This window comes from Macaca thibetana, chromosome 17 (assembly GCF_024542745.1).
Source record: "Macaca thibetana thibetana isolate TM-01 chromosome 17, ASM2454274v1, whole genome shotgun sequence".
Taxonomy (NCBI): domain Eukaryota; kingdom Metazoa; phylum Chordata; class Mammalia; order Primates; family Cercopithecidae; genus Macaca; species Macaca thibetana.
In genome coordinates this window covers 89,158,175-89,173,325 of record NC_065594.1, presented here as the reverse complement: position 1 = coordinate 89,173,325, position 15,151 = coordinate 89,158,175, and the positions used below count along the sequence as shown (strand labels likewise).

General features: G+C 39.7%; 1 long non-coding RNA gene across 1 annotated transcript; it reads right to left on the bottom strand.

Moving 5' to 3' along the window:
* Window positions 1-640: 640 nt before the first annotated feature.
* Window positions 641-13,999, bottom strand: LOC126940183 (uncharacterized). Its single transcript, XR_007720647.1, has 3 exons — window positions 13,842-13,999; window positions 5,304-5,392; window positions 641-705 (listed from the first exon to the last, which is right to left on the bottom strand). It is a non-coding gene; the product is annotated as an uncharacterized LOC126940183 (long non-coding RNA).
* Window positions 14,000-15,151: the final 1,152 nt, after the last annotated feature.

The following is a 15,151-nucleotide window of genomic DNA, read 5'->3' as shown; positions in this document are numbered from 1 at the left end:
TCTAACCTTGACTCTGATCCTTATATTATTGGCAGTAAATTGACATTTTTTTTTTTTTACCCCAGTTGATTTGGTTATAGAATGAAGTGTAGCATATTAATGATTGATATTCATATTGGGACATTAAATTGAATGCACTAAAATACAAATTGGCTGTCAATGTGTAGACATAGGAACATTTGAAAAAGGAGAGAAGGCGTAGTGTGAAAGGCAGTGGCTCATGTTAACAACCACTCCTTCTTCTACAGCAGCAGAATATTTATTTATTTAATTAATTTATTTATATTTTTAAGATGGAGTTTCGCTCTTGTTGGTTAGGCTGGAGTGCAATGGCGCTATCTGGGCTCACTGCAACCTCTGCCTCCCAGGTTCAAGTGATTCTCCTGCCTCAGCCTCCCAAGTGGCTGAGATTACAGGTGCCTGCCACCACGCCCAGCTAATTTTTGTATTTTTAGTAGAGATGGGGTTTCACCACGCTGGCCAGGTCTCCAACTCCCAACCTCAGGTGATCTGCCTGCCTCGGCCTCCCAAAGTGCTGGGATTATAGGCATGAGCCACCACACCCAGCCAGAATATTTATTTAATCTTCCAGTTGACCCCTCCCAACCCCCAAACACCTTTTGCATCTCCGCTTTGTTGTTTCAAGTTGTTCTGCTCTTCCTTGCTTTCTTCTTACATGCCTTCTTTGTAGGTAATTACTCCATCCTTAAACAAGAACATACTCCTGTAAATAAGAGCTCATTAGTATTGATGATAACCTATATTTACTAAGGAGATCTTGAAATTGCTTTGATGTTCATTGGAACCCTTGCCCCATGCCCAATCTGGGACTACCAGAAAGAATGTTCAGAAAAAGAATGGGAAATCTCTAGAAGAAAACCAGCATCTCCCAAGCCCAGGGAAGCATTGATGGTGACCCTGCACATGGGCTATGAACTGGGAAAAGCCTGTTTCAAAACTGCTCTGGAAAAATGAAAGAAAATGATCCTGTATTAGGCTGATACACCATGTATGTGTGAATGAATGGTCTTTGTATATATTACCGTGATTTATTATTAAAAATGGAATCAACAAGAATCATGAAAAGGTAACCTTTCTTTGGTATCTCTCTGACATTCGCTAAGAAGTCCCCTACTGATTAGGGTATCCTGTTTTCTCTCATTACTTAATATTCTGAATACAGTCAGCCTTCCATATCCACAGTTATGCATCTGTAGATTCAACAACCATAGATTGAAAAATTCAAGAAAAACAATTAAAAAATAAAAAGTACAACAATGAAAATTGATACAAAAAATACACCTCAACAAATATTTGCATAGCCTTTACCTTTATTAGGTATTATAAATAATCTAGAGATGATTTAAAGTATATGAGAGAATGTGCAGTAGGTTGTATGTAAATACCACATGATTTTATTTAATTTATTTGAGCATCAATGGATTTTTGGTATCTTTGGGACTCCTGAAACCAATTCTCTGCAAATACTGAGTGAAGATTGTACTGCTGTTCCTTTGGTGGGTGGCAGATCTAGGGACAGAAAGAAAGTGTGTGGTGATGAACATGTGGTGTTGGGAGAAGGTGGTGGTGGAACCACTGGTTATGTTTCTTTATACCTAATACAGTGTGGAGTACTGATATGGTTTGGATCTGTGTCCTCACCCAAATCTCATGTTCAATTAAATACCCAGTGTTGGAGGTGGGGTCTGGTGGGAGGTGACTGCATCATGGGGGCAGATTTTCATGAATGGTTTAGCACCATCCTTCTTTGGTACTGTACAGTGAGTCCTCATGAGATCTGGCTGTTTAAATATGTGTGGCACTTCCCTCTCTCTTTCTTGCCCCTGCTCTGGCCATGTGATGTGCCTGTTTCCTCTTTATCTTCTGCCATGATTGTAAGATCCTGAGGCCTCCCAAGAAGCTGACCAGATGCCAGCACCATGCTTCCTGTACAGCCTGCAGAATGGTGGGACAATTAAACCTCCTTCCTTTGTGAATTACCCAGTCTCAGGTATTTCTTTATAGCAATGTGAGAATAGACTAATACAAGTATCTAACAAGGAATGTAACATCTCATGTAAGAATCGAAATAATTCTATGGTTTAGCTTATTTTTTTCATTTTATAACTAAGGAAATGTACCTTAGTTGTACCCCTTACCTCCTATGTTAGGGTTCTCCAGAGAACCAGAACTAACAAGACACACACAAACACACACACATACACACATGCACACACACATATTTATTATTGGGAATTAACTCATGTGATATGGAGCCCAAGAGGCCTCAAGTTCTGCAATTGGCAGAACAGGAGAGACCACATGTGGTTCCAGTGCAAGTCTGAAAACTTGAGAACAGGGGAGCCACTGGTGTAAGGTCCAGTCTGAAAGCTGGCAGGCTCGAGACCCAACAAAAGTGGATATTTCAGTCCTAGTCTGAAGTTCAGAAATGACTGATGTCCCAACTCAGCAGTCAGGCAGGAGGAGCTCTCTCTTACTCCGCCATTTTGTTCTATCCAGGTTGTCAACTGATTGAACAAGGCCAACCCACATTAGGGAGGGCAATCTACCGTATTCAGTCTCCTGACGCGAATGCAGGTTTCTTCCAATAACACCCTGGCAGACAAACACCCAGAGGAATGTCCGATCAAACATCTGGGCACCCCATGGCCCAGTCAAGTTGAGGCACAACATTAATCATCACACCCCCTAAATACTTAAATATATTATAGTAGTTTAAATACTTAAAGATGTCATAGTAGTTGAAAAAGAGGGTTACCTCTGCCCTTCATATCTCTTTTGGTATCTTTGGTATATTAGGAAATGAGTGGTAACCCTTTGGCAGTCTAGAGTGTGAACTATGGGTAATAATGTATGTGAGGTTTAATGAAATGTGGGTATAACAAGCAAGTATGAATACAATAGGCTTTTACAGCATTTTGCACACTGAATAACTCCAAGTACATAAAATATAATTTGCCTTTCCAAATAAACTGACACACACAGTTCTCCTTGCAACCTGAATACACAGACTTTTCTCTGAAACAGCCTTAGGCTCATTCCAAAATCTCAGTGAGCCAGGTATTAAAATTATTCTTTATACTATTTTTTTTTCTTTCTGGGAGTAAATATCACAGGGAATTTATCTGTTCTTTAAGTGGCTACCCCATTTCAAAAGATAAGTCTTCTATGTTTTAAGTAAAAGAGTAGGTCTGGTATTAGGAGGGTGCAGGCTTCAATTTTCCTACTGCTGAGGGAAATAGGCTTTCCTTTAAGAGAAAATCTCCATGGACAATCCCCACCCCACCCCCCACACACACGTGTACACACACATACACAAGTGCACACATACACACATGTACACACTGTAAGTAAAAAATGAGAAGGGAAGGCAAAGATTCAAGTTGAAAAGCAGTGTGCCCCTGGGATCTCTTCTACTTTTCTTAGGCAATTTTCATGTCAATGGGAAAATAGAAAATGTGAATAAGAGCTTGTTTTTCAAACCTGAGGGAAGATTCTATCTTTACCCCCAAACTCCAGTGCATTCTGTGAGAGCTGTCAATTTGGGTAGGCTTTTTAAGTGAAACTCCCAGCTCACCTTTCTTTTAGATGGGGCTTGGCTGGCTGTCACTGACATAATATCATCTCCTCCCTGCCATCATTAATGCTATAGGTATCTATAACTTAACTGTTTTGCGGGTAGAACAGTTACCAAAAACTCAAGCCTTTTTCTTTAGGTGAAACAACACATGGTTCCATTTTAACTATTTCCTTGCTCATGATCATAGTTGATGGGAAGGACCTCATAGGATTGTACTAAATTAAATTAATTCTTTTGTATAGAGATGGTAAAGGCGAGAACCTAGCTTTTCATTATTTTCAATAGTTCCTAACTTTTTGCTAATCCCTAAGCTTTTATTGGCTATCAACCAAATCTGAGGCAATGATTTCTTATCCATTTCCATACTGTCTAAACAGCAACCTCAAGACCCTACCATTGTCTCTCAAGATGCCCCCATCAAATTTCACACAACATAAGTTTGCTTCTTGTCTTACGATTTGATATTAGCTCAGGCATTCCCCAGGGTTTTGTTTCAGTATGTGCCCTTGTGGCTTGTCCCCAAGGGCTCTGTCTTAGATGGGATGCCCCGTGACAGACCTTGACTATGTTTTTGAATGTGGCTATCAGGGCCCCATCAATATTTCAGATAAATACTGTCAATCATAATGAAATGGAATAGAAAAGGAAAATGTCATTGTAATAGATATCAGCCAGACTTAAAAACAAATAATGTAATATTCAACCATAAAAGTATTTATTACTTGAATTAACTGTTATCTTGATTTATTGACACAATTCCCTTCCACATCAGGCAATGGTTCCAAAGACATCATGGCATACGTATTGCTTTTTAATCAGCATGCCAGATGGGCACCAGCAATAGCTCTTCGAGGAGTGTTCTGATCCACTGTGGGAGTCCAGTGGGTGGAACTAGGGTGTACTGCAGAAAGAAGTTTCTGGGCTCCATCCTTTCTTCATGAAGGTCTCAGAAGCCTTATCATTTCTCCACTGTGTAAGAAGTTGCTCTACTTGGGCATGAATTTGTCTCCTTTCTTTCCTCGGCAACCCCATACTATTTCTATGCATATTGTGAACTTGGTGGTGGTAGAGGTTGCAATGGGGAAGAGGCTATTTTACCAGTATCTATTATGGAAAGGATAAGTGTCATCATCTCATAAAATGCGTGGTAACTACAGAGTAAAGTAACAGAGGTAAATTTTTGGCCCCCTCAAAAGTTTACTTTGGGAAGCCATTCAGTTATCCCTGAGAATGCTGCTATCAATAAAGTCTAGCTCCATTCAGAGCCATTTTTATAATCACTTCCAAAAATATCCCTTGACTTTATGATTGCACTTCCTTTAACACTATAAACAACTTGTATTTAGCTTTAGACCTGACCACATTTACTAAACTAGCATCAAGGTCTTTAACTGCTTTCAAAAATCATACTTACACTAAAAGTTTGATAACTTCATTCATTCAGGATATCCAGAAGAGTGCTACATTCTCTGAAGATAATTTTTAAAAAATGAGTTCCAAGGATGTTTTGAACAGTGGAAGGGCAACTGAATTAAAGGCATGTAAAGGTGATTACATTGCCTTTGGTGCATTAGGTTGAAAGCATTTGAGCTCCTATGTTTGTAGTTTTTAAAAGACAGCTATATTAGTCCATTTTCACACTGATAGGAAGGACTACCTGAGACTAAGTAATTTATAAAGAAAAGAGGTTTAATTGACTCACAGTTCCACGTGGCTGGGGAGGCCTCAGGAAACTCACAGTCATGGCTGAAGGGGAAGCACACTCCTCGGAGAGCTATTGCTGGTGCTCATCTGGCATGGAGGGAGGGGAGAGAAAGAGAAAAGTGGAAAGTGCCAGTTTTAAGCCATCAGATCTCATGAGAACTCACTCACTGTCATGAGAACAGCATGGAGGAAACCACCCCCGTGGTCCAGTCACCTCCCACCAGGTCCCTCCGTCAACTCATGGGGATTACAATTTGAGATGAGATTTGACTGGGGACACAGAGCTAAACCACATCAACATCTTACACCATGTAGTTGCCTACCTATGTGAGTAAAGGGAAAGGGGTGGGTACCAATACCTAGAAAGTGGCCAGGTGTGTAACTCTCATTCACTGTCAGATTTTGAGAAGGCTGGTTATGACTGAACTTGTGTAACTGTCTCCAACCTGTGCCAGTCATGGGTCAGTCCAGAAAGATTCTGGGGGCAGCCAATGGCTGGATCCTCCCCACTTTCTGAAAATGAAGTAGAAAACAAGATTCCTCCTCCACTGGGTTCCTGGGAAGACATCCAGCAGCCCTCTGGGATGGCCTATGGACTGGCGATTGTTGTAAAAATAAGCACATGCTGTCTCAGGGCATGAATGGAGTCAGGTTGGCTTAACTGGAAATAAACACAGTGAACCTTGAGAAATCTTATATCCTCTTCCTCTTTTGGTTTTCCTTTTGGCAGGTTTTCATGGGAATCTGTATTTGTTTGTTGAGGGCAAATACATCTTTCTGTTCATAGTGAATTGAGAAGGATAAATAGGAGGAAGAGGTAGATAAAAGGAGCAGGTAAGATCTCACCGATAAATGTCGGTGGGTCTAATATTTTGATAGCCCAATGCATTTTTATTTCTGAGTTTAACATCCTTTCAAAATAAATTTTAATCTAATCAGGTTTTATTTAAAAATCAGACAATCATATATGATGATGCTGAAGCTAGTAATAATGACCAATATTAGTAATCATTTTAAGAGCAGGCTGCTAATTCATGGCTTTATATTTTTTTCTTCAGATTTTTCACACTTTAGCATTCAGGGCACAGATGCTCATTTTAACTCAAAGCAATTTGAAGGAGTAGATGGGAGGCCATTATTATTTCTTGATGGTGGAATGTAACTGAGACTCAGAAAAGTTCAAGGACTTGCCCAAGATCTCAAGGCTAAGGGGATAAGTTGGGAATTAAAACCAGGACTTTTAACTCCAAACCCAAATTGCTTCTGTTCTCTCAAGATAGAGGTTATCTAGCATGCTTTGCCAAGTGGAAGTTTCTAATCCACTCTGGTCTGAACACAGATGGATTATGTCAAGTCAATGACGTGTCTCTCTTTTAAACAAAACAATATCCCTCACACTTGTCCCCTTGTGCGTAGATGGTGGCAAATGATTGTTTGCCAAGCCTTCTATCTCCTCCCTTTCTGTGTTCCATTGAGATCATGGAAATGCAAAGTAAATAACCATGGAGTAAAATGCCTCCGAGAGTATTTATTTAAGAGTATTGTTCCAGGATATGCACAAAGATAAAGACTTTGTGTAATGAATGAGTGACTCAGGAGGCCAAACACCAAGGGGTTATATTCTGTACCCGGCCATGTCCTGGCCAGAGTGAGGTCATTATGTGCTCCCTCTGGTCATGCCCTTAAAAAAGGATCACCTTGCCAAGCTAAAAGCCAGTCCTGTCAATCACAGGGGTGGGCTTGAGCTCAGGGAAAAGAGCATAGGAACAATTCTGGGCCATTGCTGGTTTGTCAAAATGTCAAGGTGGAAAGCAGGCAAAATGAAATCCATCCAAGAGGAAGCAGTGAGGAAGACTGCAGCCCACATGCGGGGCTCTCCTAGCAGAGAAGGGAACAGGAAATAAATATCCTGGAAAGGGCAGGCATGAGTTTAATGACTGGGCCAGATGGTAGGAGGGACCAGGGCAGTGACGGTGGAATTCTGGAATGGAAAACCCTGGCAGCAAAGAGTTTGCTCTTCATTTAGTTCCTCAAGGGCCCAGTCAAGGAATAGGGTTGGTTATGGTGTCACACAACCTCTCTATGAGTGCAGGAAAAGCACTATCTTTTGGGAGTCCGGTGTAATAGATTTCAACATCACCCAGATCCCTATAGATGCAACAAACAAACAAACAACCAAAACACTAATAGCCTAATTTGGAAGCATGTCAAATAAAATGCTACAAAGCAGGAAGCATACAAATGTCTCTGCATATTTAATAATTATTGACTTTTTAAATTGGTTTTAAAATAAAAAGCTTTCTGGATGAAATACAGATTTAAAAGGATTACTAGAAAGTGTGGCTTGAGTACCCCTATTTATTTTACATTAATTCTCCACTTCTGTGCATTAAGCTCTACCATTCCACTAATTTCCCATAAACATATATCTGCAGTGCAAATTGTTTTACCACTGAAAATGCCTCAGATGCAATCTACTGGTATCATGAACAGATTTTTTCATAAACAGACCTGTTTATTCACTAACTGCATATGAAATAGACTGTCAGGTGCTCATGAAAAACACAATCAACTAGACGCTGTCTTCTTCAGAGAGCCTGGCTTACTGTTTTACATAATAACAACATAAAGAATTGCATTTTATTGATATGGGAACCCATTTAATTGCTTTCTCTGATTTAACATCTTTACAAAATGTAGTGGATTAGACTCTCCATTTCATTAAAGGAAGATTACTGGCCCTGTTTCATGATCGCTTCTGATTCTCGAGGAAAAAAAATCTTCCACATAGCTTTTTGTTAGTTAATTCTTATGGTAAGTAGCAATCATAAAACTGACGTGGAACTCTCTTTGTAGAAATACATGAAAAAGTATGCATTTTTTTTTAAGTTATTGTAGTGATCAAATCAGTGTAATTAACAAATTTGTCACCTTGAACATTTATCATTTATTTGTGTTAAGAAAATTCAAACTTCTTTTTTCTAGCTATTTAAAAATATATGGTAAGTCGTTAACTATAGTCACTGTAAAGTTCTATAGAATGCTACAATGTATTCCTCCTGGCTAGCTGACATTTTGTATACTTTAACCAACCTCTCCCTCTAACTCTTCCCCTCTCACTTCCCAGCTTTCAATATTCACCCTCTTCTAGGAGATTAACTTCTTTAGTTTTCACATACGAGTGAGAAGTGGTGGTATTTTATTTCTCTGTGCCTGACTTATTTTACTTAACATAACGTCGTCCAGGCTTTCTATGCTGCTGTGAATGACAAGATTTTAATTCTTTTTTATGGCTGAATAGTACTCCATTGTGGATATGTACCATATTTTCTTTATTCATTCATCTGCTGATAGACAAAGTTAACTTGGTATCTTGGCTATTTGTGGAAAGTGCTGCAAAAAAACAAAAACAAAACCAAAACAAAAAAAATTTAAAAATGAGAGTGGATATATCTCTTTGACATCCTGATTTCATTTTCTTTCGATGTATAGCCAGTAGTGGGATTGCTGGATAATATGGTTGTGACGGTTGATATTGTGTCAACTTGATTGGATTGAAGGATGCAAAGTAATGTTCCTGGGTGTGTCTGTGAGGGTGTTGCCAAAGGAGATTAACATTTGAGTCAAGGGACTGGGAGAGGCAGCCTCACTCTCAATCTGGGTGGGCACCATCTAATCAGCTGCATGTGCAGCTAAAATAAAGCAGACAGAAGGTGGAATGAGCAGACTCACTGAGTTTTCTGGTCTTCATCTTTCTCCCGTGCTGGATGCTTCCTGCCTTCGAACATCAGACTCCAAGTTCTTCAGGTTTTGGACTCTTGCACTTACCAGTGATTTGCCGGCGGTCTCAGGCCTTTGGCCACAGACTGAAGGCTGCACTGTTGGCTTCACTACTTTGGGGTTTGGGGACTTGGACTGGCTTTTTTGCTCCTCAACTTGAAGACAGCATATGGTGGGACTTCACCTTGTGATTATGTGAGTTAATTCTCCTAATAAACTCACCTTCAGATATTCATCTATCCTATTAGTTCTGTCCCTTTAGAAAACCTTGGCTGATACAATGGTAGTTCTAGTTTCAATTTCTTGAAGAACATCTATGTTGTTGTTGTTGTTGTGTTTCATAACGGCTGTACTAATTTACATTCCTACCTACAGTACATAAGAGTTTGCCTTTCTCTGTACCTTCTCTAGCATTTATTTTTTGTCTTTTTGATAACAGTCATCTTAACTAAAGTGAGATGGTAGCTCGTTGTGGTTTCGATTTGCTTTACCTGATGATTAGTCATGTTGAGCATTTTCATATACTTGTTGGCCAAATGTGTGTCATCTTTTCAGCGATATCTATTTAGATTTTTCACAGAATTGAGTTCCTTATATATTCTGGATATTAATCCCTTGGCAGATGAATAGTTTGCAAATATATTCTTCCATTCTGTAAGTTGTCTCTGTGCTCTGTTGATTACGTCCTTTGCTATGTAGAATCTTTTTAGTTTGATGTAATCCCATTTGTCTATTTTTGGTTTTGTTGCTTGTGCTTTTGAGTCTTATTCATAAAATTTTTTGCGCAGACCAATGTTCTGAAGCATTTTCCCTATGTTTTCTTCCAGTAATTTCATACTTTCAGGTCTTATATTTAAGTCTTTAATCCATTTTGATTTCTTTTTTGTGTATGGTAAGAGATAGGGGTTAGTTTTATTTTTCTGAATATAGATATCCAGTCTTCACAGCACTATTTATTGTATTGGCTGTCCTTTCCCCACCAAATGTTCCAGATGCTTTTGTCAAAAATCAGTTGGCTGTAAATACATGTATTTATTTCTGCGTTGTCTATTCTGTTCCATTGGTCTATGTATCTGTTTTTATGCCAGTACCAAAGCATGGTTTTTATGTATGAAGAGCAGAGAAAACACAAGATATTCTTTTTCTTTTATTTTTAATAGATAATCATAGTGGGAGAAACTTTTACAGCTCACATGTACTTTTAGAGACTTTCTATTAATTATATGCTATGTAATTACTTAGGTCAGATGTGTACTGACTCTTGGGTCAGATGGATACCAAAAAGATACCCATTTCCTAGATGAAAAGATGGAAAACATCAGTGTCAGTACTCTTCCAGAAGAGAAAGTAGCGTGCGGACTGGAAGGAGGAAGATTTAAGATGCTCCTGACTTCTCACTGACCCCTCAACTCAAGACATTAAAAAAAAAATGGCAATGGGTCTCATTCAAAGCTTTTGCTAATTGGTATCAAATACAACCTTTTCAGTTTTTCCTCTTTTGTCATAGACCTAAGACAATATTTTGCTAGTCTCCCTCCTGAATGCTCTGTTCCACTAGGATGTGTGCCTACCTTCAGTAGATGACCCCTTATCCGCAGCCACAGGCTCTGCGACTGCCAGCGAAGGGCCGGCCGGGGCAGGCTGCCCACAGACCCACGGCTGCAGAGAGGGCACTGCTGCCACAGGCCCGTGGGGTGTGTCTTCCCTTGACACACCTTGGCTCTTTTTCTGCCTATATTGGGAAAGAGAAATCTGACCTAGCAACTGGTAACTAAGGAAGATGCTTCACAAAAACAGAGAATCTATCCCACACAGGTGTTGCTGATAAAACCAAGACATCCCATGTGGAATGCTAGAATAGTCCTTCCCACCTAGTAAGGACACCGTGCATGCCAGTTACTATCTCCATTACTACTAGTAGTTGATTAATAATGAGAGCAAGATCTCATTTCATTCCCCAATCTACAGGTCTTAAATTTGAGGGTACATTTAAATCACCTAGGAAGCTTTATAAAAACACCAATGCCTTAGTCCACTGCCGAAGATTCAAATTCAGATAGGATGGGGCCTGGCATGGTTCAAAACTTCCCTGGATGATTTTAATATATAGCTAAGTGTGAGAGCCCACTGATCCAATGCTTGAAGTGAAAATTACTGTCACCTAATTTACAGATGAGAATAAAGAGGCCCAGGGAGATTTAGTTATTTGTTCAAGGCCACACATCTGAGTGTTGGAGCTATGATTACCACCCTGGCTTTTCTGAGCCCAAAGTTGAAATCCTTCAGGGTAATAACTCCCAACTGCAGCTGAGTATTAGAATCACTCAGGGTATGGATGGATGTCTGGACCTCATTCAACGTCAGACATCCTTATTGTCAAAGTTTCCCAGATGAATCTGTTGTAAAAAGCAGATCTGAAATCAATCTCAATGACCTGAAAAATGACCAACTGTGTTAAAAGTTCCTGGGGTGCATGCTAAGCAATAGTGATTCCAGGTTAACACCTAGCTCTACTAAGTCAGTTCATATGAGCTGGGGGCCAAGGATCTGGGCTTAAAATCTAGATGAAGCTTTTCCGGCATTTTTTTTTTAAATACACAGAACTTTTAGAACTGATGCTCCATATTATGCATCCAAGTATTTACATTTTAGTTGACTCTTCTCTGATTCTCTTTCCCTCTCTCTCTTCTCTTCCTGTCTCCCACTTTTCTCGTCCCCACTACTTCCCCATGTGTGTGTGTCTTTGTCTGTAAGTCTGTGTGTCTGCCTATTAAATAAAATGACTTATCAGAATCAATTCATTTCAGACTGAAGACCTTTAGCAGAAAATTATACTTAAGTAACATCTATTGGTAAAGTTATCTAAGATGTACCATCTCATCCTTCACTCCATAGTAAGCAGAAATATATATATATATATGAAATTTGTTTTAGTTTCTAATTTGGATTAATCTGGTTTTATTCTTCTTTCCATTGGTGGTTAGCGTAAAATAGTAGGGTATTATTCTATTTACATTTCCTGAATTCACTTATACAGAGAAAAGAGAAGGACAGAATTAAACATGGGGACAGATGAGGAAGTAAAGAAGATGAAACTGAGAAAGATAAAAAACAAACTGAAGGTAATGAAGCAATTGCTGGAAGAAGGACTAGACAAAGGAAAATTGAATTGGAGACTATTATTCTAAGTGATGTAGCTCAGGAATGGAAAACCAAACATCGTATGTTCTCACTCATAAGTGGGAGCTAAGCTATGAAGATGCAAAGGCATAAGAATGAGACAATGGACTTTGGGGACTCGGGGGAAAGGGTGGGAGTGGGTGAGGGATAAAAGACTACGCATTGGGTACTGTGTATACTGCTCGGGTGATGGGTGCACCAAGATCTCGGAAATCACCACTAAAGAACTTGCTCATGTAACCAAACACCAGCTGTTCCCCCAAAAAAACTACTGAAATTAAAAAAAAAATCAATTAAAAAAATAGAAAAAGAAGGGATGGAACAGAACAAGGGAGTGAAAGAAGGACCTAGAAGAAATGAAATAGGAAAGGGACAGGAAGAAACACGTGGTAATTTATTTAGTGTTTACCAAGTTCTTTTTTATTTGATCCTCAAACAACCCTGTGAGAGAAGCACTACGTGTCAGCAGTGTCAGGAGCAGCTGAACACTGATGCTGCCAAGAGGCCCAGGACCCGCCTGTGGTTATCTCCCTAGGAAGTGGGGACGAGAAAGCAGAAACCCGCCGACCTGACTGTTCTTTCAGTTTTGCTTTCTATCCAACCAATTGTATGAAAAGCACTCATGGATATCATTTCTTCCTAAAAGCTGGAGAAACTGTGGGAAATACATGCAGGGCCCGAAGGTCAGGAAGAACAGGGCCCGTGGCCTCAGAATTTAGCTTCGGCTTGGGTGTCTTTACCTGAATTGCCACATAAGGAAAATCCTGACTCAAGCATAAGTCAAGCACGTCTTTTGTCTTTTAGTTTTCCTTCTCTTGCCTAACTAGGGCCAAAGCTCAAGTTCCCACCAGAGGGCTGCATCAGTGACTAGACTTGCAAGGTTGCAGGGCAATGCCATTGCTACCACAGTCAGTGCATGGGGAGCTCACACTGAGCAGGACAGCATGGTGGGATACTTGTGCCGTGTACTTTGTAACTTACCAGCAGGCCCTATTCTTTTCATCTCACGCTTGAGTGACAAGGTGCTCTAAATGTGTCCTGTCCCTTTTCTCTCTACTGCTTAGAAGCACAGAGAGGAAGCCGTCTACACTCCAGCAGATTCACGGAGAGGGAACCGTCTACACTCCAGTAGATTTGCAGAGAGGGAGCCGTCTACACTCCAGTAGATTTGCAGAGAGGGAGCCGTCTACACTCCAGCAGATTTACAGAGAGGGAGCCGTCTACACTCCAGCAGATTTACAGAGAGGGAGCCGTCTACACTCCAGTAGATTTGCAGAGAGGGAGCCGTCTACACTCCAGTAGATTTGCAGAGAGGGAACCGTCTACACTCCAGTAGATTTGCAGAGAGGGAGCCGTCTACACTCCAGTAGATTTGCAGAGAGGGAGCCGTCTACACTCCAGTAGATTCGCAGAGAGGGAGCCGTCTACACTACAGTAGATTTGCACAGCACATCCTCTCTGGTTGTTTTTTGTTTTAATTTGCTTTGTTTTCCCATACACTTAGAAATGTATGAAGTAGTTCTCCTGAGGTTGGACTTGATTTACTGGTAAGGGCTAAAAAGGATGACTTACTCACCGGGGTCCAGAGCCTAGAGTAGGTGAGGTCTAGAAGACAAGCTGGACATTAATTGTAACCAAATGGAGCAGAAGGCAAGGACTCAGAGTTAGGGAAGCAGCAGCCGCAAGAGATGGAATGGAGTCAACTCGGAGAGTAGAGGCAGCCTGTTTAGAGGAAAATGGTAAAAATGGGAATGAAACCTGGATAAGTGTATTGAAATGCTGACGTATTCTCAGGTCCAGGCAAAAGAGATACACAGAGAGAAGCACTCTGGCCTCCCTCCAGACTGGGTGATGATAAAAGCTCCTGTTCATGGGCACGGGGTCTTTTTACATGCCTGCGCTTTTCCTAGGCAGAGGCTGGTGCATCTTTGGAAAAAACAGTCACAAGATTATTGTGCTTTCCTCCAATTATCTCTAACATGTGTTTTATGGACCAAAAGACGTGTCATCTGAGCAACTGAGGAGTGAAAACAGGGCACAGAGATCCTGCTGTGTGTGCAAGTCTTGGAAATCTGTTTTCCTGAACAAACAAGTTAGTTGAAAGAACAAAGTCTGAAAGTGAATCATAAACTCTTGTTTTGTTAGAGCAGAAACTGTTTTTGAAAACATCTACGTTGGATATTTGGGCACAGATGGTCAATGTAGGACCAGAAATTAACTATAAATTTCCAAGAAGGAGTTAGGCCAGCTGATTAGTCAGTTGTCTTTTTTTTCCCCACAATAATTCAAAGGCAAAGATAACAAAAATTATTCAACACACTAAAAACATTATACACTGTTCAAGACTCCAAGTAAACAGCTTTTGTTAACTCTTGCATAAATAAGTTTAATAAATGGAAAAAAACAATCTTAATATAAAAGAGGCTCAAAATGAGTTTTGAATTTGGCCAAGCAAAAATTAATGTAAACAATATGGTGAGTTTTTTTTGTAAATGCTAAGGCATTATGAATTAATAAGAAAAATTATGTAGCTGAAGGAAATCCTCTGTATTGCATTACTGTTTTTACTAAAAGATGATATTACTTTTTGAATGGGAAAACAAATTATATTAAATTTAAAAAATCCAGATATTTTGAGGCAACATATTAAAATATTTTCTTTTCAGAACATTAACATATCTATTGGAAAACCTTTGGACATCTGAATAAAATTTATATGACAACTTAGAATGTAGACATACTTGTTTAGACTACATAAAAACTGTTTAAAGTTTATCTTTCCCATTGTAATCTGGAGAACTCAGCCTAAAAGCTCCACAACTCTTGGAAGATACTTGTCTAATTGTAAAAAAACTGGCTAACTTTTAAAATGTTCAAGAGGACTTT